The sequence below is a fragment of the Callorhinus ursinus genome, unplaced genomic scaffold, assembly GCF_003265705.2.
Source record: "Callorhinus ursinus isolate GAN/ISIS: 27379988/994484 unplaced genomic scaffold, GSC_fseal_2.0 scaffold2, whole genome shotgun sequence".
In the NCBI taxonomy this organism is placed as follows: Eukaryota; Metazoa; Chordata; class Mammalia; order Carnivora; family Otariidae; genus Callorhinus; species Callorhinus ursinus.
This window is the reverse complement of record NW_027397064.1, coordinates 63,020,398-63,044,813: the sequence shown is the minus strand read 5'-3', so window position 1 is coordinate 63,044,813 and position 24,416 is coordinate 63,020,398. Positions and strand designations below refer to the sequence as shown.

Sequence of the window (24,416 nt, the reverse complement as noted above, 5' to 3'; positions counted from 1 at the left end):
AAGAATTCATTAAAGCATCTATAACATGTTAATAAGAATAATCTTTTATTTAACAGACAAGGATACAAAGCTTGTTTTTTTTTAAGTATTATCTAACAAAATTAGGGGAAACTACATAAATGCTTATGCTTCATAGTATGGTTTAAGATTATTAGATTTGATTCAGAGTTTAAAAAATTAGAAAGTGCTGAATTTCTGTTGATTTGACAAGACACAGAAGATGGGTTATTTTATATAGGAAGACTGTCATAACTTGAAGACTGGATTCTAGATGAGGGTCCCATTAAAACATATATCAACCACTACTACTAGTTAGTTTTCAAAGATACTGTATGGATACAGGAAACCTCTTGCATAAATCATTTATAGTTAAATTATTGTTTTTAGTTGTGAAATGAATTATGCTATAAATGAGTAATAGAAATTGAATTTTTATTTTATGTACTTAAACATTTATCTATAGATCATGAGTTATGTGCTAGCACAATAATTATTACTAGTAGTTAATCAAGATATGTTTGTTTGCTTATATTGTGTAAAAGAAACTGTCCTTTGTCCTCTCTAAAACCATCAAAATCTGTCTGCTAATTTTTGTAATATATATGGAATAACTCCCTTAGCAACTATCATAAATCAGATTATCTTTGCTTTCTTGATAAAGATTAATCTTTTATACTAGAAAACAAATTTCCTTAAACCCGTGATTCTTTCAAAATTCAAATAGTACTTAATAGTATTTAAAAAATAAGTTATGGTGTTACAGGTAATCACAATGTCTTTTACATCCTTTTAAACAGTGAACGCTAAAACTTCCCAGGAGATTTTTAAAAACACAGATTTCCAAGTTCCATACCATGGACTTTTTATCCCCTGGGTATATGACTTGGGTCAAACCTGAAAAAAACCTTGGGTTTTTTCATAGTCACACAGCTTTGGGAACCCCTGCTTTATGAGGTACCATAGAATAATCAAGCTTTGGAATCTTAACACATCTAGATTCAACCCAAGTTCTACTGTGTCCTACCAGGGTAATGTTGGGCAACATGTTGACTTTTCTATGCCTGTATTCCTCAATCTCTTTATCTTTAAAATGGTTTCACTCAAATGTGGAACATAAGGAATAGTGCAGAGGACCACAGGGGAAGGGAGGGAAAACTGAATGGGAAGAAATCAGAGAGGGAGATAAACCATGAGAGACTCTGGACTCTGGGAAACAAACTGAGGGTTACAGAAGGAAGGGAAGTAGGTGGATGGGGTAACCGGGTGATGGGTATTGAGGAGGGCACGTGTTGTGATGAGCAATGGGTGTTATATGCAACTAATGAATTGTTGAACACTACATCAAAAACTAATGTACTATACATTGCCTAATTGAACATAAAAAGATAAAAATTAAAAAAGGCAGATAAAAATAACAATCTTTATGATATGCAGTAAGGACTATGAAAAGCAATGTGTGTTAAACAGCCAGCACAAACAATGAGTAATTGACTCAATAAGAGCCATTTTTGTTCTGAGGTGTTTTCCCCTCAATAAAAGATTTACCCTACAATACGAATGACATTAATCCACTTAATGTTTCTTGTTCTAGAAATTTCACTTGAGAATCTCGATGATGCAACTTCAAGTAATTTCTAGGAAAAGTAGTAGTGTATTTGTTTAAGGTAAAATAACGAAGCAACACTGAAAACAAGTGGCTGAAAACAAGGATACACAATGAATGAGGAAGACTGAGATTAAACTCGCCTCGATTGTGATTCTACAAAGTACCATGCTCTAAATACGCCCTTTTTTCTCAAGTTTAAAGAATACATATTTCTGGCTTTGAAGAAAGAATCTGAGAAGAAATAGTGTGCTGTGGTCCTGATGTCTATTCTCTGGCACATCCTGATGAAGTATTTAAATGCGAACAGATAGTTTACTGAATGCTGCCCCAGGAGGCTGTATTCTGCCAGTTAGAGGTAGAGAATAGTGTGGAGGTAAATTTGTTGAAACAAGGAATATAGGATGAATGGAAAATTATTAGTCACCCTACTACCAACTCTCCTGACACATTGAATGCCATGGGTAGTCTCAAATACAGTGACATCTGCCTGAGGGCTGACTGTGGTGTCAGTGTGTCTCACCTTTAGAAGGATGGTTGGAATGCTTCCTTCTTTGGTTTTTGTTTTCAGATGACACAGAACCAGATGGACTTTATTTAAATGTAAGTAAGTTTCCAAATCTTAAATATCAGTCCTTCTACTTTCCACTTATTAGCTACAGCTATATCCATTTTTTGAATTCAAATATTATGGTTTTAGTGAGATATTTACAAAAGGTCATGGTCAGGGAACACTGTATGATCTTAGATTGGATAAATCTATATTAGCAGCATGTCAAAAAATAATGGTTGTGATTGATCTCTGAATGTCACTGAGATACTGTGTCTTCCTTCTCTCCTTTCACCTTTCCTACGAACTTAATGTAAAGACTAACAGATAGATGTGTCTTTTCTAATTACCATGGGGCTAGTCCAAAGAATCCTCTCAGAAATGGTCATTGGTTTTGAAGGGCTACACTGGAATTCCAGCTGGCTTTAAATTATTCTGAGTCAGTAATGGTGAATCTAAATACCTACAAGAGCTTTCTTATTTTCTTGGAAGGATTTTAGAATGGGATTTTAGATGTAAAAATATTTTTAATATTTATTTTAAAAATATTAGCTTTAATTCATGCACTAGGATAATCAGAGTACCTGCACTAGCCCAACTCAGCCCTTTTACTGATAAGGTGACTATATGGCATTCCAAGATTTCGCATTCGTACATTCACCTATTTCCTCTAGTGTTCTGTTCACCTGGTATGTACTAGAAATGTCTAATCATTTCAAAACTACCAGATAATCTTTACCTTTTACCAGGATTATTTCTGCACCATGTAGATTGGATGTTGGCACTACCACACTACCATGTTCTTAACAGGCAAATGTGTAGAGAAAAGGCATTTCTAGCAGCATGACAAAGTCTTAGACATTGGACCTGTCAGTGACCCTTCAACTCCATGGCCAAGAGACCTAAGAAAAATTCCAAGTAGCTCTTCATCAAGCATAAGTTGAATTCACTAGTGTGTCTAAGAAGACAAAAAATTTCCTCTGCTCTCTCAATTTAATTTGCAGCTCCCCCCTCCAAGATAGAACTTAACAAAAAAATAGTTAGCAAGGGAAAATGGATTTAATCACATCTCTATATATGGGAGTTTATGTAAAGAAATATGACTCAAAGGGGGAGTTAGAATGTGGGGCTTATGTGCTATCTTAATGGTTGAAGGGAAGCAGGGTACAAAGGGCACTTATAAGGAAAACAACGTTTTGGAAAGAAAAATAGTGCCCTTCAGAGAATGGGTGGGAGATATGATAGTTCTGAGACAATGCCTGTTTTGATGTGGGTGCCAGCTTCTTATCTCAGAGAGGATTAGAGGATTAGAACTGTTCTCCAGCAGAATTCATGAGGCATTCTTTGAGTTCTTTTGGGAGGCTGTCTTAGACAAAGGATTTAAGAAACCGAAAGGCCTTCTGTTTATGCCACAGGGGCATGTTCTGGACCCTTTCAAGTGTTGTGGGTTGAATTGTGTCCCCCAAAAATATATGTCAAAGTCTTCACCCTACTACCTAAGAATGTGATCGTATTTGTGAGTAGGGGCTTTGCAGATATATAAAGTTGAGGTCACTACTGTGGGCCCTAATCCAATATACTTAGTATTCTTTTAAGAAGAAAACACCATATGAAGACACAGGCACAAGGGAAAACATTGTGTGATAACAGGCAGAGATAGGAGTGATGCAGCCACAAACCAAGGAATGCCAAGGATTGACAGTCATCACTAGAACAGAAGAAGCAAGGGAAGACTTTTCCCTACCGGCTTTATATGGCTCTGCTGACATGTTGATTTTGGGCCTCTAGGCTCAAATATTGTGAAACAATAAATTCATGTTGTCTTAAGCCACCCAGTTTGTGATACTTTGTTATGGCAGCCCTAGAAACTAATAAACCAGGTATACAGAACTGAGAAGGGGTCTCTTCTTTACCGAAGCATGTTTAATATTTTTTAAAAATTATGAAGATGTGGAGAAAGGGGAACCCTCTTACACTATTTGTGGGAAAGAAGCTGGTACAGCCACTCTGGAAAACAGTGTGGAGTTCCTCAAGACATTAAAAATAGAGCTACCCTATGACCCAGCACTTGCACTACTAGGTATTTACCCCAAAAATAAAGATGTAGTGAAAAGAAGGGGCACCTGCACCCCAATGTTGATAGCAGCAACGTCCACAATAGCCAAACTGTGGAAGAAGCCGAGATGTCTTTCAACAGATGAATGGATAAAGAAGATGTGGTCCATATATACAGTGGAATATTATGCAGCCATCAGAAAGGATGAATACCCATCATTTGCATCAACATGGATGGAACTGGAGGGGATTATGCTAAGTGAAATAGTCAAGCAGAGAAAGACCGTTATCATATGGCTTCACTCATATGTGGAACTTAAGGAATAGCACGGAGGACCACAGGGGAAGGGAGGGAAAACTGGGAAGAAATCAGAGGGTGTGATGAACCATGAGAGACTATGGACTCCGGGAAACAAACTGAGGGCTATAGAAGGGAGGGAGGGTAGGGGGATGGGGTTAATGTGTGATGGGTATTAAGGAGGACATGTGTTGTGATGAGCACCGGGTGTTATATGCAACTAATGAATCATTGAACACTACATCAAAAACTAGTGATGTACTATATGTTGGCTAATTGAACATAATTTTTAAAAAAATTACATAAAAGTCCACCCTATAGCTTTGCAAAATCACGTATGCGCGCGTGTGCACGCACGCTCGCGCGCGCACGCACACACACACACACACAAATTATTGTGCGTTATAGGCATTCTAAAAGAATGACAAGTGGAGAACTAAATAATTTGACACTTTTTTTTGTGGACAATGATGTATAATTGCTAATTACAGATGAATATAAAAAATGTGATGTATATACACAATAAATATTATTCAGTCATAAGAAAATATGAAATCTTTCCATTTGTGACAAAATGGATGGACTCTGAGGGCATTATGCTAAATAAGTCAGATAAGGTCTGTATTTCACTTATCTATGGAATCTAAAAACAAGTCATAGTGATATAATGTATACAAGATGGTGACTATAGTTAATAATACCACATTGTGCTATTGTGGGCATTACTGCCATAAACATCGGGGTGCACATACCCCTTTGGATCACTGCATTTGTATCTTTGGGGTAAATACCCAGTAGTGCAATTGCTGGGTTGGAAGGTAGCTCTATTTTCAACTTTTTGAGGAACCTCCATACTGTTTCCCGGAGTCGCTGTACCAACTTGCATTCCTACCAACAGTATAAAAGAGTTCCCGTTTCTCTGCATCCTTGCCAACATCTGTTGTTTCCTGACTTGTTAATTTTAGCCATTTTGATGGGTGTGAGGTGGTATCTCATAGTGGTTTTGACTTGTATTTCCCTTATGCTGAGTGATATGAGCATATTTTCATGTGTCTGTTGGTCATTTGGATGTCTTCTTTGCAGAAATGTCTGTTCATGTCTTCTGCCCATTCCTTGATTGGATTATTTGTTGTTTGGGTGTTGAGTTTGATAAATTCTTTGTAGATCTTGGATACTAGCCCTTTATCGGGTAAGACATTTGAAAATATCTTCTCCCATTCTGTAGGTTGTCATTTGGTTTTATTTACTGTTTCCTTTGCTGTGCAAATGCTTTTTATCTTGATGAAGTCCCAATAGTTCATTTTGCCCTTGCTTCCCTTGTCTTTGGAGACCTGTCTAGCAAGAAGTTGCTGCTGCCAAGGTTGAAGAGGTTGCTGCCTATGTTCTCCTCTAGGATTTTGATGGATTCCTGTTTCACATTTAGGTCTTCCATCCGTTTTGAGTCTATTTTTGTGTATGGTGTAAGAAATGGCCAGTTTCATTCTTCTGCATGCGGCTGTCCAATTTTCCCAACACCATTTGTTGAAGAGACTGTGTTTTTTCTATTCTTTCCTGTTTTGTCAAAGATGAGTTGACCATAGAGTTGAGGGTCCGTTTCTGGGTTCTCTATTCTTTTCCATTGATCTATGTGTCTGTTTTTGTGCCAGTACCATATGGTCTTGATGATTACAGCTTTGTAATAGAGCTTGAAGTCCAGAATTGTGATGCCACCAGCTTTGGTTTTCTTTTTCAACATTCCTCTGGCTATTCAGGGTTTTTTCTGGTTCCATACAAATTTTAGGATTATTTGTTCCAGTTCGGTGAAAAATGGTGATAGTATTTTGTTAGGGATTGCATTGAATGTGTAGATTGCTCTACGTAGCATAGACATTGTAACAATATTTGGTCTTCCAAGCCATGAACATGGAATGTTTTTCCATTTCTTTGTGTCTTCCTCAATTTCCTTCATGAGTGTTCTATAGTTATCTCTCACGGGATTTTTAAACTTGGAGGCGATGGTGAAGAGTTCCTTTCTGTCTATAAAGATGTCAGCTTTGATACAAATGTAGGGATCCGAAGGGGTACGTGCACCCCAATGTTTATAGCAGCAATGTCCACAATAGCCAAACTGTGGAAAGAGCCAAGATGTCCATCGACAGATGAATGGCTGAAGAAGATGTGGTATATATACACAATGGAATATTATGCAGCCATCAAAAGGAATGAGATCTTGCCATTTGCAATGACGTGGATGGAACTGGAGGGTGTTATGCTGAGTGAAATAAGTCAATCAGAGAAAGACATGTATCATATGACCTCACTGATATGAGGATTTCTTAATCTCAGGAAACAAACTGAGGGTTGCTGGAGTGGTAGGGGGTGGGGCGGATGGGGTGGCTGGGTGATAGACATTGGGGAGGGTATGTGCTATGGTGAGCTCTGTGAATTGTGCAAGACTGTTGAACCACAGATCTGTACTTCTGAAACAAATAATGCAATATATGTTAAGAAAAAAAAAAAAGAAAAAGATAGCAGGAGGGGAAGAATGAAGGGGAGGAAATCGGAGGGGGAGATGAACTGTGAGAGATGATGGACTCTGAAAAACAAACTGAGGATTCTAGAGGGGAGGGGGGTGGGGGATGGGTTAGCCTGGTGATGGGTATTAAAGAGGGCATGTTCTGCATGGAGCACTGGGTATTATGTACAAACAATGAATCATGGAACACTACATTAAAAACTAATGGTGTAATGTATGGTGATTAACATAACGATAAAAAATTTTTAAAAAAGGATGTCTGCTTTGGGGCCTAGAAGTTCTGATAGCCCAATCCTTACCTCATTGATAGTCTGGACAAGAGAAACTAGACAGAGATGAGATGCCGGATGTTGAGCAGAAATGCTTATATAGAGTTTAAATTCCTGGTTGTCTTGTATTCCATCTCTGTAATTCCTGCAGTCTGTTTATATTTATCAATATATTTTCCTGTTTTCTTAAGCCAGTTGGAAGTGGGTTTCTGTTGTTTGCCACCTAAGTGGCCTGAATAAACTACGGTCCTTCAGATGAATTTGCACTTATCACTCTGTCACTGTAGTTAGTTTTTTTTTTTTTTAAGATTTCATTTATTTATTTGACAGAGAGACACACACACACACAGAGGGAACACAAGCAGGGGGAGAGGGAGAACGATGCGGGGCTCTATCCCAGGACCCTGGGATCATGACCTGAGCCGAAGGCAGATGCTTAATGACTGAGCCACCCAGGTGCCCCACTGTAGTTAGTTTTTAACGTTGGATTGGTAAATTAGAAAAATTGACAGTTAAAAAGTGAATCATATTATGAAAAATGTGGGGTTCCTATAGAATAAAGATCAACTACAGAAGTCCTAAATTAAACACATTCTTGTGTAGGCACACATATACATCTCTTATTCCAGACACAACTCTATTCCATCAGCTGAGAACAGCTGTAAGGGAGAATTTTATAATAATTGTCTATAGCAGAGGAATAGGGTGATTAAATTTCCAGAGTCACTCACATCAGACTCAGGTCTTGGCATTGTCTGTTATTAGCTAAGCGATTTAAAACCCGTTACATAAGTTTGCTATTTGTGTGCATTCTTGTGAGCAATGTATCTCTGCATATATAGTGCTTAGCAAAGAGCCCTTCTGAAAATACAGTGAGCACTAATAAAAATTAGCACTCATTATTAGCATAAGGCTAGAAGTTATTTCTTTTCAAGTGTGGTATTTTATGAAGCAACATTCTGGTATTGTAGGTAAAGGTTATTGTCATCTCTATGTATCTGCCAAAAAATACATTTTAGCTCTCATTTTCTCCCCCATCATGTTTCATGGCTAAGAAATGAGTTTTAAAAAGTGAATAATAAGCAGAGGATAACCTCTATTAGCTGAAGTTAATGGGGACATAGAAAAACTTTGGTTAATTACAGGCCATGGGAAACTGATAATAAATAGTTTAAACATGATGGAACAGATAGTAAAACATAATTTTGGATGATGGATTGATGTAATCACAGTTGTTTTGTAATTAAAAATCAATTACTATAAAACAGGTTGGGGGTAATGTTGCTTTTGCGGATATGGCTGTGTTAAAAACAGTGAATTTAAATAGTTCAATAAAGTATTTATTCATGATATTCTCTTCCTGATCCATTTATTTTCTTAGGATTGATTACCTCTGAAAGCTTTCCTGACATAAGCTTTTGTATGCTGACAAAAGGGAGGTGAAGCAAAGCATCTTGATTAGCTACAAATATAGATCAGTTCTTCATAGAGTTTAGCAGAACAAAGAGAACCCACTGCACGCCCTTAGAAGATGCCTTCCAAAACTAGCCGCAGTGGAAAGCCCACTTCGCTTTTAATCGTATTTTTATTTTCCTTTTTTTCTTTTAATTGCAGTGTAATTAACATACAGTGTAATATTAGTCTCAGGTGTACCATATAGTGATTCAGCACTTCATACATCACCCAGTGCTGCTCACAACAAGTGCACTCCTTAATCCCCATCGCCTGTGTCACCCATCCCCCACTCAACTCCCCTCTGGTAATCATCCTTTTTCCATAGTTAAGAGTCTGTTTCTTGGCTTGTCTCTCTTTTTTCCTTTGCTCATTTGTTTCGTTTCTTAAATTCCACATATGAGTGAAATCATACAGTATTTGTCTTTCTCTAACTGACTTAATTCACTTAGCATAATACCCTCCAGCTCCATCTATGTTGTTACAAATGGCAAGATTTCATTCTTTTTTTTTATGGCTGAATTAATCGTATTTTTAGATTTAATAAGTTCTTAGCAGAAGTTCCGGTCCCATCAAGTAAACTCCTTATAAATTGATTTTTTTCTTGACATAGTTGAACAAAGAAGAGTGTTAATTCTCTTTTTCAAGACATGTAAGAGAACATGGGGTTTTATAGATTTGGGCTCCAACTGATGCTTCTCATTATGCTTTATGTGCTTGCTTATTCAGAAGAAAAATGCAAGACCTTAATTTGAATGTGTGTATATGTTAGATTAAGTTTGTTTTCAATCTTTTTTCAGAATAAGATAGATTTTTTTTTAAGTTTCTATTTCCAGTCAACATACAGTGTAACCTTAGTTTCAGGTGTACAATATAGTGATTCAGCACTTCTGTACATCACAGGTGCTCATCACAAGTGTACTTCTTACTCCTCAACACCATTTCACCCATCCCCCACCCACCTCCCTTCTGGTAACCATCAGTTCTCTACAGTTAAGAGCCTGTTTCTTGGTTGGCCTCACCCTCTCTTCCCCCTCACTTTGCTCATTTGTTTTATATCTTAAATTCACATATGAGTGAAATCATACGGTACTTGTCTTTCTGACTTATTTCATTTAGCATAATACTCTCTAGCTCCATCCATGTCATTGCAAATGGCAAGATTTCATCCCTTTTTATGTCTGAGTAATATCCCATTGTGTGCATGTGAGTGTGCATGTGTGTATGTACACCAGATATTCTTTATCCATTCATCAGTTTTTGGACAATTGGACTGCTTCCATAATTTGGCTAATGTAGATAATGCTGCTATAAATATTGGGGTGCAAGGATCCCTTTGAATTAGTAGTGTGATTGCTGGATCATTGGTTAGTTCTATTTTTAACTTTTTGAGGAACCTCCATACTATTTTCCACAGTGGCTATACCCAGTTTGCATTCCCACCAACAGTGCAAGAGCGTTCCCCTTTCTCCACATCCTTGTCAATACCTGTTGTTTTTGTGTTGTTGATTGTAGCCATTCTGACAGGTGTGAGATGATTATCGCATTGTACTTTTGATTTGCATTTCCCTGATGGCAAGTGATGATGAGCATCTCTTCATGTGTCTGTTGGCCATCTGGATGTCTTCTTTGGAAAAATATCTATTCATGTCTTCTGCCCATTTCTTGACTGGATTATTTGTTTTTGGGGTGTTGAGTTTGATAAGTTCTATATATTTTGGATACTAACCCTTTATCTGATATGTCATTTGCAAATATCTTCTCCCATTCCATAGGTTGCCTCTTAGTTTTGTTGGTTGTTTCCTTCGCTATGCAGGAGCTTTTTATTTTGATGTCATCCCAATAGTTTATTTTCACTTTTGTTTCCCTTGCCTCAGCAGACTTATCTAGAAAGAAGTTGCTATGGCTGATATCAAAGAGGTTACTGCCTGTGCTCTCTTCTAGGACTTTTATGGTTTCATGTCTCATATTTAGGTCTTTATCCATTTTGAGTTTATTTTTGTGTATGGTGTAAGAAATGGCCAGTTTTATTCTTCTGCCTGTTGCTGTCCAGTTTTCCCAACACCATTTGTTGAAAGGACTGTCTTTTTCTCATTGGATATTCTTTCCTGTTTTGTCAAAGATTAACTGACCATGTAATTTTGGGTTCTTTTCTGGGTTTTCTATTCTTCTCCATTTATTTGTGTCTATTTTGTGCCAGTAACATACTGTTTTGATTAGTACAGCTTTGTAATATAACTTGAAGCCTGGAATTGTGAAATCTCCAGCTTTGCTTTGCTTTTTCAAGGTTGCTTTGGCTATTCAGGGTCTTTTGTGTTTCCATACAAATTTTAAGATTGTTCTAGCTCTGTGAAAAATGCTGGTGGTATTTTGATAGGGATTGCACTAAAAGTGTATATTGCTTTGGGTGGTATAGACATTTTAACAATATTTGTCCTTCCAATCCATGAGCACGAAATGTCTTTCCGTTTCTTTGTGTTATCTTTAATTTCTTTCATCAGTGTTTTATAGTTTTCACAGTACCGGTCTTTTACCTCTTTAGTTAGATTTATTCCTAGGTATCTTATTATTTTTGGTACAATTGTAAATGGGATTAATTCCTTAATTTTTCTTTCAGCTGCTTCATTACTGGTGTATAGGAATGCAACAGATTTCTGTATATTGATTTTGTAGCCTGTGGCTTTACTGGATCTATCAGTTCTGGCAGTTTTTTGTGGTCCTTTGGGTTTTCTATAAGAATAGGATAGATTTTCAAAAAAATCCTAAACAGTGTCCTTTTTTGCCATAGGATTCATATTTCAGGATTTTGAAGACTTTTCTTTTTTTTTTTAAGATTTTATTTATTTATTTGAGAGAGAGAGATAGAGAGCACAAGAGGGAAGAGGGTCAGAGGGAGAAGCAGACTCCCTGCTGAGCAGGGAGCCCAATGTGGGACTCGATCCCGGGACTCCAGGATCATGACCTGAGCCGAAGGCAGTCGCTTAACCAACTGAGCCACCCAGGTGCCCAGGATTTTGAAGACTTTTCAGGACCATTTTTTTTTTTGAACATAGAACTAATGACCCTAAAAATAAGGACTTTAAGGATCAAAAATACTTCAAATTGAGTGGCTTAGCTGAACTAACGGGTGGCTCTGGTTGTTGCTTAGAGAGCATTTTGTTCCTAAAGCCTTTTATTGCTTCAGGAACACACACACTCACACAGTCTCTTAACATATTAATGATTAAACTTATTTTCAATATTTGATATTTTGTATTGGTGAAAATAAAACATTTAAGCATAGAGAACTATCACTTACTTGAGAGCCAGCTTTGGGTTGGAAACCCTGATTTGTTTTGACTCTTATGGTGTAGTCTAGGGCAAGGAACCTACATTTTCTGAGCCATACATTCTCATATGTAGAATAGAGGTGGTAATAAAGACCTATCAGTATTATATTAAATGGAATTATTAAGGTAAAGCATTGCATCCTCTATTTGATATATAAGATATGCTTAATACATGGTAATTATATTGATGGTGATGTTAATAATGGTGTTTTTTTTCAAATTTTTATTTTTAATAAAGATTTTTATTTATTTATTTGAGAAAGAGAGAATGAGAGACAGAGAGTACAAGAGGGAAGAGGGTCAGAGGGAGAAGCAGACTCCCTGCTGAGCAGGGAGCCCGATGCAGGACTCAATCCTGGGACTCCAGGATCATGACCTGAGCCAAAGGCAGTCACTTAACCAACTGAGCCACCCAGGCACCCGATGTTTTCTTTTTGTATTAGTCTCAGGGAAAGTAATCACAAACCTCATTTCTGCCTGCACTCATACTTAGCTAATATGCAGAACACACAAACAGCTACTTCTGTGCATTTAGTATCAGTTCGAACCTATCAGGCTTTTCAAAGAAATTGCATGTGTAGGCTGCACGTGATAGAAATAATTTTCCCTAGTTTGATAATTCAATCTGTAAGGAGTTTTATAACTTAGTATCTTTTTTACACCAAACAATTTAATGTATCAAGATGACTAAAAATCCTTTTAGAGACTGCTATGATTTTCTATCATTGAATTTTTTATCCTTCATATTAAATTGAATTGTTGCAATATATGTTCTATCCTAATCACTTAAGTAGCATGGAGTATAGGGAAATTCATCTGATATTTCATAATTATGATTCTTAAACTTTAAGAAGAATGTTATGGACAATAACAAAAGTGTAAGTTTGGAAATGTTTTAACTTGTAGATATGTGAATAATAAATAAAAAATTTTTGTTTACATGCCTAAATCCTATAGAGGCTCTACAAGGATTCTAATCAACTTCATTATGTAATTTTATTGCATTTTTATGGAAATAAATGTAGCCTGTCTATACATTTTGGAAATGTTAGAAGTATACCATGTTGGCCCTGTTTTATGTTTCTAGAATTTAAGTGAGAAGAGAGAGGAGCTAAAAGTTTTCAGAAGTGGGAACAGGGAAATTTTTTTTTTTACATTTACTCTGTTTGAAAAACATGTTCATTGCCAGTGGAACATTCATTGGTATACAGAAAACAGAACTGCACCTCACTGTTATTACAAACTACTGCAATAGTTCAAAATAAATTTAGTTATTAAATGCAGATTACAGTATTCCACTTATGGTGAAGGAAGAATGAAATTTTGTTTCGGTTTTGTGTTTTCCTTGTTTTTAAATTTTAGTTTTTAATATCAGACCATGTATAAACCTGTTTCTTCCTTTTAGCTGGAATCCCAAACCCGACAAGTGAATTAACCCTTTAATTTTTAAGAAGTAACTGGTTCCCAAAGTCCCAGCAGAGGGCAGCAAAGCCCAGATGTTAACACTAACTCTGACCAACTGAAGAGCAAGGATGAAAATTACATGCGACTGATTTGGCTTGAATGGGATGTGTGTAACAGAGGGCAATTCTCTTGGACAACGGAGAGAGTTTTACAGCCTCAAAACACTAGATCACTCTATTCAACACAAACTGAGCAGCTCCTTAAGTTTATGAAGAAAAGGGTCCCTCGGGTTGCTTTTTCAATGATCATCTAACCTCTTGAGTAAAAAGTGTAAGATTTAAATTGATTAAATAGATTTAGAAGGATCAGAAAGGTAAAAAGAAATGTTGAGCATAGTGAATGGAACAATCTGAGTGATGGGGAGCCCATGACTCTTTCTTCTTTTGGGGACTTGTCCGCTCTTGCTTGTGTCCTCTGCTGTCATCTGTCTCCCTCTCACAGATACTAACCAATGTAATGCCTATCATCTAGCCTCTTCAGCAAAACTAAATTGGGAGAATTTGAAGACACTCTAGAGTTTTGCAGGTAGAGGTGTGTGATTTTGTTCCCTAAGAACAGGAGAATCTATCTGTGAAGTATAATTGACAAAACTGGTAATATTGTTTTAATGGAAAAAATCCATGACCACACTGAATATTCAGTGGAATAAATAGTGCACTAGCTATTTCTATACCTCTAACTTAGTAAGATGTTCATTATCTCAGGGAGGTTTGTTTAACAGTTAAAATAAGGTCTGAAAAAGCTAATGGCCACGGGGGATGGAACTATTTTTTTCCATCATTGGTAATAATGGGGACATTGTGTTTTCAGAGCCGAGAAGCAAATAAAAGCATACTTAGAAGTGCCCTCATCTATCCATTCATCAAACCACTGGGGGTAACAAAAACTGTGGTTATGAGGTAATTGTTTTGCAAATGGGACCTTCTTTTTAGCTCTAGTGTTGTAGGAGGTCCTTGTGCCTGCTGGGAAGTTTTGGAGACAAAGAACAACAGGATGTTTTTCTCTCCAACAACAGCTTCTATTAACCTCCTGATGTTTGGCTCAGAGGATTGTGATTATGATCCTGCTGACATCAACCACCCATCTAAAATAAAGGAGCAATGTTTTGGCTCAAGCAGTGAGAGGCTGAAGACTTGGAGGTTTTGTACCTGATAAAGTAACTGTGTGAGAATTAAGTGTGAGGAAACATGTTGTGCCATCTCCCTAGCTGTCTAGTGACGATGTTATTCACCTCAACAAATACCTAATGACTTTCTACTATGGTCTTGGTAATGCATTAGGTATTATGGGGATACTGAGATGCATTAAGCAAGTTACTTGCCCTTCGGAGGCTTATAGCCTTATTGTGGAGAGGAGGTCTATAGAAATACAAAAATGCAACACAACTTAAATGCTAGGTTGAAGGGATTCCTGTCAGAAAGGAAGTGTGATTTAGACATTAAATGAATCTGCTTGATGTTTAGGAGAGGAAAGAAAGTTCTTCAGGCAAAGATACATATCAGAAAATACTCTAACTTGCTGCCTGTTATACTTTACATATCTCCAGTTGGTTGAATAAAAATACTCATCACTCTATATGCTTTCTGGCATTCTGATGAGTAAGCTCTTCTACTTTCCTCATTTTGTAAATAAGGCAATCAGGGTGTGGGGAGATTAAGTGATTAGTCTAGGGCTAAAAGTATTAGGAGTTAGGGATATAGTATTTGAACATACTTCCCTTGAATTTTTTTTTCTCTTGTCCATCTTAGAGTTGTGAGAGCCACTTAGCAAACCTTCAGTAATAACCATATTGATGGTTTTATTAAATATCAACTAAAACATATTAAATCATTTAGGCTAATTTTTAAAAATCTTTCTTATTAAGGATGAAAATCAGAGAAGAAATGTATACTGGGTTCTTCATGCTCTGTGACCAGGCTAAAATGAGGTAACTATCAAATTTGAAACTGAGCGACTCCAGGCAATGCCTCTCTGCAGTGAATATTCTTTACTGATGATAAAACTATCTTGATGCTGCTACCTTTCACCTGTAGATCTGCAAGCTTTTCTAGGACAAGAATAATGTCTTATATAAATATACCTTATGCATTGTTATTGCCTATTAAGAGGAAAGGGTTAACTTGTCCCAACACTGCTCATCTGCAGGCTGGTCTCCCAGGAACGGAACTGACCTCTGTGCAAAGCCCTATGAAATTGGCTATGGCTGGTGCTTAAGGCAATTAAGGTCAAGGACAAGACTTGGACTCCAGTTTTCAGATGATGCCCAGAGGAAGGGCAATTTCTTCATCACCCAAGACTGGTGATATGGCTAATTCTGCTTCTTTCTGTAATATATAAGACTGCAAACACAAAGTTTGGACCCTGACACTTGAAAACTCCAGAGCTAAGCTGACAGATGGGACTGGAAGCCCATATCATCATATTGATAGTGTGCCATAGTCCCTGACCACAGCAGGAGGTGGGGGATTGCTTTTCTTTTTTTTTTTTCTTTAAGATTTTATTTATTCATTTGAGAGAAGAGTGAACGAGAGAGAGAGAAAACGAGCCCAGGGGGGAGGGGCAGAGGGAGAGGGAGAAGCAGGCTCCCCGCTGAGCAGGGAGCCCAATGCAGGACTCGATCCCAAGATCCCAGGATCATGACCTGAGCTGAAGGCTGATGCTTAACCAACGAAGCCACCCAGGCATTCCAGAGATTGCTTTCCTAATCTGCTTAATAACCCAACAGTATGAGAAAATGAGTTGCCCCCACCCTTAGAAGGATGGTTACAACTGCTTAGTACCTAAGATGGGAATATTAGAGGAGGACACTGTCCATTCAGAAGAAATGGGTAAAGATCATCCCCTTCCTCTGAGTTTAGTTAGCAAACTGGTCAGTCTGAGGGAGTGGTTCCTGGGTGGGTCACCAGGTAACTGATCACCTCAAACCTCAGAATCACCTGGTTTCTTAGAAGCTAGGCAGAAGCTTTTACTGTCCAAATGCAGATATCTCTACAATTTAATCATCGAATGGACTGGGATAGATGGCCCTTTCCTATTAGGGTATCCAGACTCATCCTTCAGATAACTCTTCACAATTCACTCATTTTGACACTGGGCAATCCCAGAGTGTGTGTGTGGATATATATATATGGATATATATATACATATATATATATATATGTATATATATAATATATTCCATATCTATCTAGCTTTTAATATAAAATAGATACATGGAATATGGGATAGACATATATCTATTCCCTATATCGAGAGAGAGAGAGAGAGCCCTACAACAGTTAAATGAAAGACAACCTGCACTAGCACTGCCCTTGCTTTTACTGGGAGACTGGCTAGACTTCTTAATGTTGTCCTCAGGATAGTTCTTTCGTGTAGGAGTCCATTTCTTCTGATCTGTCACTTATAGACCCACAAACTGGAGGGTAATAGGAAATTCCTGGAGTTCCACAAATGCATATAGGGACCTGATCCATATACACTTTCCCATCTTTTTTTGCCCCCCCCATACTCAAACTTCCTCAGGTAATTGGCAAATCTGAACAGCACCCTCTATGGAGGAATGAGCAGACACCAACTTGGAAGGCACTGCTGTTAGACTGTGCTGGCTGTCCTGAGCCATCCACCTGAGGCAGCAGCCGCTATTTTGGACCCTACTCATGTGATGGAGCAGCTCCAAATCTAAACATCTTATATTCAACGTTCTGTACTGTTCATTCTCACCTGGGTTGTAGCTACAGATGAGTGCGCTCAATTGCCACAGGGTCATGGATGTGTAATGTGTGGCAGTAATGGCATGACCTTTGAGTAAGCAAAACAGCCCTTGCCTAACAGGAAGGAATGTCAGGGTCCCCAGGCTCCCAGGCTTAGTGATTCTCTGGAAGGATTCTGGCTTCTCAGAAAAGCTGTTACACTCATACTTACAGTTTATTACCGTGAAAGGAATACAGATTAAAACCAGCAAAGGTAACATATGGCATGAATTAGAGTCTAAGGGAAACCAGGTACAAGATTCCTCCTCCCAGTTAAGTCACACAGGGTCAGACTTAATTCTCTGAGCAGCAATATGAAATGACTTTCAAAGTGTTGCCACCAGGGAAACTCATCCAAACCTTGGCATTTAGGGTTTTTATTAGGAGTCGGTTGTGTAAGCTGCATGACTGACTTCAGCTACTCAGACTCCAGCATATCTCTCTCTCTCTCTCTCTCTCTCTCTCTCTCTCTCTCTCTCTCTCTCACACACACACACACACACACACACACACACACACACACACACGAGGCAAAAACAGGCATTTGTAAAACATTTTTTAGCATGAACTTATCTGGTCAAACAGGTGTACCATGGCCTATAGCCTTAAGCACACAAAAATACTTGCAGAATATTCCCAGAGCTCAAAGGGTATTTCTCAGGAGCTGGCTAAGAGTCAGGCTTGAAGAGAAGCCTTTCTTTGCAATTTGCAGGATTCGAGCAACCTGGGTCTGTGGAGTTAAAACTTTTCCTGACCAGAAAGAAGTACCTGAGGTTATGGAAGGTGAGAAGAAAATGCATACTAAATTGTCTTGCACTAGAAGTCTTCCAAGATAAGTGTCACGTGGCAGCACTTCAATATTTACACCATTAAATGATGGCCATCTCAGCTACTCTGTTGTGATATTGGGCTTGCTATGGAGTACTGGCATATCAAGTGGCAAGTTAGTAGCCATTCGAGAGTATACTAATAATACAGATATGTTCCTGGGGCCTCCCAGACTCCTGGCAAGTATCATTGAATTATAGCAGGCAGCAGTATCTGCCAAATAACCTATTAACAATGAATCTAAAGCCCAAAGCTGAGCTGGGATTTTGACTCTTCCTCCTCTAGTCTTTGGAAGGGACTTGGGAGACTGCCATTTCTCCATCTCCATGCTGCAGCCATGGATGGCAGCTTTCTTACACTTTCTGGAATGGATATCGTATATCTTTTGCACTGTTATTACCAAAGGGCCTTCCAGTTTACTTTGGGAGAATGTGACTTTCTTCTTGTGGGTGGTTTTCTGGCTTTTCTCAATCATCTTCTGGGTCTCCTACATCAATTTCAGTGACGGGCCTCCCAGCTCTTACTGTTTAAATGATACAGATTTGACAGAGTGGGGTCCATCATTTGGAATCAGGAGGGTGAATTGAGAGAATCTAAGACTGGCTCTGTAGGTTGGCTTCACCAGAAAAATAAATGGTTCTCTTTGAATTTCAGTGGAAAAAGGCTATGGTAAAATACTTAAGGAAATCAAACCTGCTTAACTATGAGATTATGGCAGAGTGGGTTTGCTACTTTGCTAGTCATGAGTGCTCCTTTGGTAAATTTAAATCCTGCTGCTGGCTTACTGTGTCACACAGGTGGCCCTTGCCCAAGCTGTCAATGCTGAGCTGGCAAGAGAGGGTAGGAGCCATATTATTAATAAATGATATTGTTGTTGAACCCTGGTTTCTAATCCCAGCAGGGAAGGATCAATGCATCCCGAATCAGCTTAAAAATCCCCACAACCCAGGGAGACCTTGTACTGGAATCTGGCGTCCAACCCTGTTGAGTTTTTGTGTGTTGTGCCAGAATGTGCTAGATCAAGAAAGGATTTGCATACCTGCTATTGATCCTGCCTGCCTAAGTTCCTTCCAATGAATTCTCCTGTAAAACAACTGAACAGATTTTAAATGGTCAAGGTAAATGACCAAATGGCCTTTTATCTTGGCTATTTGCATGATACAATTCTCAGCTCAGGCGATGGAACATAGTGGAGAAATATTTTTTGGATGTATACCTTCTTTATGTGTTTAAGTCTGGGCTGTAGGTGGGATCAGTTCATTATTAAACTAGGTTTACTCTTTTCTCCCTTTTCTATGGTGGAAGCAAGTTTTAACCTTTTTAAATCATTTTGAATGTCTGAGAAAGTGGTTAATACTACTTGGTTACTGGTGCCTTGGGACTATTAATTGGTTTTTACAGCATATTAACAAAACACTTAAAAGACAAATAGCATAATGAAAAGCACTGAACACATTGCTCATAAAAATAAATGTTAGGAATCTGTACTTCTTGCTTTATCCTTTAAGGCATTTCCAAGCACACTAACCAGACATCCATTTCATTTTTAAGGTGAGATCTTCAAAAGCAGAGAGTTTAAAACTGGATTTAAAGGCCAAAACTGTAGATACCATGTGTTATAGTCAATTTTCTAAGTAGTTTAAAATTCTAAGAACTTACCTATGGCACATAGGGCTTTGCTATATGATTTATGTGCTGGCTTACTTTATTATGCACTGTTGAGAAAAGACTGTAAAATATTCTAGATAGGCAACCATTTGCATTTGGGAGCCAAACAATTTGCATACTGATAGTATGCTACTTTCTGAAAAGAAGGGGAAAAGGAGCCTCAGGATTCACCAGAGAAAAAGGAGCAAGTTAGAAATCCCATGGTTTGGGGGATGAGAGTGTAGGAACAGTTTTTATACAGTCCCATTTTTTGAGTCATATATCGAAAGAGAACTTGCTCTATTAAAAACCTTATAAGCAATGAACTGTTTATTTCAGAATGAGGGTCTGGGGAATAATCTCATAAGAAACACATCTTGCATTTGTAGAGAAACCCAAGTAGTATTCATGAAGCATTATCCCAGTGTAGGCAAAAAATGACAACCAATGCAAACTCATCAAACAATTGAAAAGGAAATGCTTGATTACTGAATATTTTTTTCTCCCCTGCCTCCCACTCTTTCCCAAATGCATAAATCCATCATTCTGTATTATAGACAGATTGATCGTTCTTTCTGCTTTCCTTCCCTGTTCCAATATAGTTGTTCTCTCTAGTTCCCACCTTGCTACCCACCCAAGCAAAGCAAAAGCAAAACTCACTGCAGACTCTATTATAAAGTTTTCTTAAGTTACAAGTCAGGCCTTTTATGTCATGCAATCTCTATCACATGCTTTGTGAATAATAATTCTTGTTACAGGCTTAACTCCTAAGGTTTAACTATGGTATAGGAGCACATGGAGAGCCGTTGTAGTGTCAGGTGTTCAAGTGTTTGAAAGATTAGCTGTCTTATAAATTATAGTGGATTCAAGGTTATCCCTATAATGATGTCAGGTTCACTGACTTGCACTTGCTTTTCAGAATGAGAGAGAGGGCTGGAATTACAACTGGGTGAGAGCACTGAGTTTAACTCCAAGCTTATTCGGCGGCCTGGAGAAGATCACGTATATGACCTTTATCCACAGGATGGGTTAAGATCGGGGAGCCATTGTCCTGGATGTCCTGTTCTGTTGGTTTGATGACATACAGGCATATATTCCTTCATCTGAGTCCAATGGCTTCCCTCCCTATCTTCTCTAGATTTATTTTTTTATTTTTATATTTCAGATCCTCTTCTACATGGATAGGATAAAGATAGTAAAAGCAAGCAGTTTCTTTTGGTTCTTTAATTCTACTTTCCAATTTATTCTACCTGACAATAACTACAGAGAGAGTTCAAATCGCAGACAGACAGAATGGTTGGTAAAGTAACAAAAATGGTAAGCAGTAGCTCTCAGAAAATAAATGTATGTCTCTTTCACTGAATGCTATAGACCTTCTTCACTTTCAGAATAATGATGGGAAAGATCAGAGAGCATACGGAGACACTGAAATTAAGCTACCAAATATCCAACATGGTGTCATTGTACTGGTGGCTCAGAAAGTTGGTCCGCTTGAGAAATGGTAAAAGCCTTACTCTATATTCACAGAAAGCATCATATTGCATCATAGAAGCCTTTTTTGATGGAATTTATTACTATTAATAGAGAGGTATGATCATTTTTCTAGGCGATCTGAGAACACATATCTTTTAAGCAAATGCACTGCAGGACTTAGAGATTTCTATTCCTCTGGCATCTTGCAAGTATTGAACCACTGCAGAGTAGACAGTGGTGATCAAAAGAGCCATAAGAGTTACAAATGAAAAGAGAATTCATACAAGTCATCAAGATGATTTACTGTGTTCAGGAGGCCCTACAGGAAAATCCTTTTATTGAATTCTATAATTGGGGGATTTCCTGTGGTGTGTGATATCGCCTATACACATTCAATTTTTCCAGAAAAGGGGCAGAAGGAAAGAGCTGTACTATGTCTGCTGTTTCTCAAATTTGCCCTGTTGAATTGCCCTGATGAGATTTTGGTCTATAAACTGACCATGAAGGATGACACATTTAACCAAGATCAAATCTGAATATTCCATGTCCTTGCCTGTGTAACCCTATAGTAGAAAGACTGAGGTCCAAGTTAATTAGGAGTTTGCTGTTAGGAGCTAGACACTGTTTTCTATAAATCTGTGCTATAGAACACTGCAAACCAAAATCTGACAGCTTCCATGGTTAGAACATCCGGTTGCTATTCTCTTTCCCCCACCTCTCTTTTCTGTTGAGGATTCCTATCTAAACATAAAGGTATTTTCCTGACTCTTCATTCTCATCATATCACAGATTCTGGACCTGTTCTTTTCAGAGGATGAGGGTTCCATGTTTTCCCAGGAATTCAAGGTGGAAAAAATAATTGTCCTGTAAAATCTAAACTTTAAAAACCGTGTTTAAAAGTAGAGCAATGCTGTTACAGTATAGAGGCAACAGGTCCCAGGCTGTAAGATCTGCCTGTCCTTGGATGGCAGGTGTTAATGTACATTCCTGAAGGGCTGTAATAGATGGCAGGGAGGTTGATCAGTCATGGACTCATAGCAAGAGGCCAATACTAGCTGAAGCTGCCCATAGAGCAAGAGTATATTGCTTAAGAACATACCATCTGTCTGGTCCAGGCGGCAGTTATGACTCCAGAATGAAGTGATAAAGTATAAACTTTCTTTTTATGGTTCAAAGGTTTAATGGTATTGGGTCACACTCTTCACTTATTCTGATCACATACTCACCAGGCAATTAACCATTCATGATTTAGCTTTCCCTGAAGCTTGCTTTCCAGGAGATAGCATATTGACTGCAGAATTCCGCCTGTCCAGTGCCTTTTGGCAATTATAGATTAGAGTTTTCATGTTAAATTAACAAACTTATACCCAGGTTCTAATTTGGCATTCTCTAGAATTGCCTATAGGGTGGTAAGTACACGTGAAAGAGAGAAGCCCAGTATCTTTCATCTCAACAAAGATAATTCTCTAAAATAATTTGGAATTCTGGTTTTAAACTCAAATCTCCTGAGTTAGTGGGAGTCTGTTCCTAGATAGGGATTTAGGTCACAGACAGACAAAATCAGGGTTGTTAGCCTTTGAGGCTAAGGTATCCCAAGCTAAGACGACAACAGTACGTTCGGTAAACTCATGTCACCCTGTCTGCTGCTACTTTACCAAGAAACCTGCTCTCCCTGGGATTACTCAGACTCTTTTGCTACCATTTCTCAGAAATACTGCACAGAACTTAGAATGAACCTGTTTTTTCTTTTTTCAATGACCCAATTATTTTCCTTACTACTACATTTTCATACTGTATAGTATTCAACCAAAGAATGATGTTATAAATGATGTCTAGTCCTCAAACTTTTGCTTTCCAGTGAATCAGAGATCTCTCTGTCAAAAAGATTTGAAATTCCCAAAGCTGTAAGAAAGATAGAAATAAACATTCTATAATGCTAGCATATGTATGATCACTTTCAAGCTGCAGAGCGACCCTGTAGAGAAACACAAATGATACTCTCAATTAAGTTTGAGAAGACGGAGGCTCACCCAAGTTAGATGACTGATCCAAGGTTCTGAAGCTCTTTTATCTGTTTTCAAAGCTTACATTTATTTGTCCATTTGTTATTTCCTTTTTGTTCTAGATGGATTAATTCAGATATATGCATGTGAGATGGTAGAGGTGGGTAAATTCAGGAGCTGGGTAAAGCTAAGGTTCAGAGAATCCTTTTGGAAGTACAGAAGTATACTGAATGAGTGCCTCAGGCATGTGATCTTAGTGAAGCAGCTCTCCATTCGCTTTATGCTGTGGTCATGCTTATCTCAGAGTAAAAAATAGTAAGCGTGTGACAGCCACGTTAGCGCTTAGTCCACACAAAGTTCTGTAACAAAATGGTAGGTAAAAAAAACTGCAGATTTAATAATTCATGTTTTATTTAGCATGATACTAGTAGTCAACATCTTTCAAAAAGCATATATGTTGACATTAGAGGCATTATTCTAAGGGTGTTATATACATAGCATTAAGAAGGCTCCATCTTCACCTTTATAAACAATTTGGATTGCAAATCAAATTGAATTGCAGAGTTCAGAGAAGTTGTTATTTCTAAATTACTGCATTAGTTGAGTCTTAAATTATCATAATGCTGGTGGTTTGTTTGGGTGTCTACCTGAAAGGGGAAAAGGTAGTTTTGATTTCATCTTTAAGAAAAGGAAGGTGAAGTTAAGTGTTACCTGGAGAAGTAGGGTTCACACAAGCTTCACTGAAGGGTAGGATTTGAAATAAATGTCCAATGATGGACTGGGAAAGTGGAGCTGACCAAGCAAAGTAGGAGTGCTGATTGTAGAGTTCTTAAAAGCAAAATGTGTACTTGTGAACCTTATGGTATTACTTTATTTATTATACATCTTCTTTTGGACCCCATTTATCAGAAGAGACCTTCTTGACACTTAACAAAACATCATCATTAGTAAATCCAAGAACATGACTTCTGTATTTGGATCTCCTTATATTTCCCTCTATCTTCTTGAGTAATTGATTTATCTGTAACTTGTCTTTCTTGACAGGTGGAATCTTTGCCTGCTTCCATCCTTAGAGGCATCGTAGCCAAAACTCAGTCTTTAGGATGAAGTCCTCCCTCATCCACAAGAAATGGACTTGGTTTTTCATAGTTAATTTCATTCCAGTCATCTTCACTGAGACA

At 38.0% G+C, this 24,416-nt stretch overlaps 1 long non-coding RNA gene across 1 annotated transcript; it reads left to right on the top strand.

The window, feature by feature from the left end:
- The first annotated feature begins 992 nt into the window (after positions 1-992).
- Positions 993-24,416, top strand: LOC141370885 (uncharacterized). Its single transcript, XR_012375366.1, has 5 exons — positions 993-1,028; positions 2,175-2,206; positions 15,400-15,462; positions 20,925-21,076; positions 24,280-24,416. It is a non-coding gene; the product is annotated as an uncharacterized lncRNA (long non-coding RNA).